Consider the following 976-nt stretch of genomic DNA (forward strand, 5'->3'; position numbering starts at 1 on the left):
GCTTGTCTTTCAGCACTTTCTCATTTAACTGTGGCTGCTGCACTGGGTTAAACTCCATTTCATCCAATTTTTCCATGTCCTGGATAATTTGTTTGGGATCCTTCGTCTTTAAAACTGCAGCTTGTACCATCATGCGCTGTTTTTTGCTCTTCTTTAATTCTCTTTTCCGAGCTTCTTTTCTGGCTTGGTCTGTAGGGTTCATAAATTTTCCACTTTTGGTGGATGACGTGGATCTCCGCCCCATGTTGACAAGTTGTTTAATTTACTTGCTTCTTTAAAAAATAAAGCCTAAAACGCTTCTGCTGGGCTCCTGGGGCTGTGAGAAGCGGGGAGGGGACGATTCTCGGCCCGTTTGACTTCGTAAGGGCCTTCACCTCGGCCTTTCGGTCAACCACCCAACCACCGCCATCTTGAAACCTCGCGCCCCTCCTCAAAAATACATTTTGTACTTTGGGGTTTTAAGCAACATTACTTGTTTTTACTCAGATTATTCTCACTTTGGCCATTGGGAGATACTTCTGTTGACTCCTGTGTCCGTTTGACATACACCTATAATTATGCTTTCTTGTTTTTGTTTTCATTTTTTCTTTTAGTATTTCCTTGTTTTCTGGCACTAAATATGACCCAGATTCATTTGTATATTTCCTGACAGGGTCTAAAATCAGCCATCTGACTAAAGTGCATTGGTTTCTTTTATTGGAATGGTATTTGAAGACAAGATTCAAGATATCTCAGCTGACATGTACATACTAATCTTCACAATATGTTTGTATGTGTGTGTGCTATCTACATATGTACATATATATATTATCCATATATGTATATATATATATATAGGCATATCTATCTATGTCTGTATGTAACAATCTGTATCTCTGTAAAGCTAAATAGGAGTTCATAATGATGTCATTTATCTGGAAAGATCAGCAGGAAAAGGTCAGTTTTTCTTCTAATACCAAAGAAAGGCAATGCCAAA

General features: G+C 38.4%; 1 pseudogene; it reads right to left on the reverse strand.

Annotated features, from left to right (window-relative positions):
- LOC104989842 overlaps positions 1-424 on the reverse strand; it is a 2,443-nt pseudogene extending 2,019 nt beyond the window's left edge.
- Between the last annotated feature and the right edge of the window lie 552 nt (positions 425-976).

This window comes from Bison bison, unplaced genomic scaffold (genome assembly GCF_000754665.1).
Source record: "Bison bison bison isolate TAMUID 2011002044 unplaced genomic scaffold, Bison_UMD1.0 scf7180017864163, whole genome shotgun sequence".
NCBI classification, from domain to species: domain Eukaryota; kingdom Metazoa; phylum Chordata; class Mammalia; order Artiodactyla; family Bovidae; genus Bison; species Bison bison.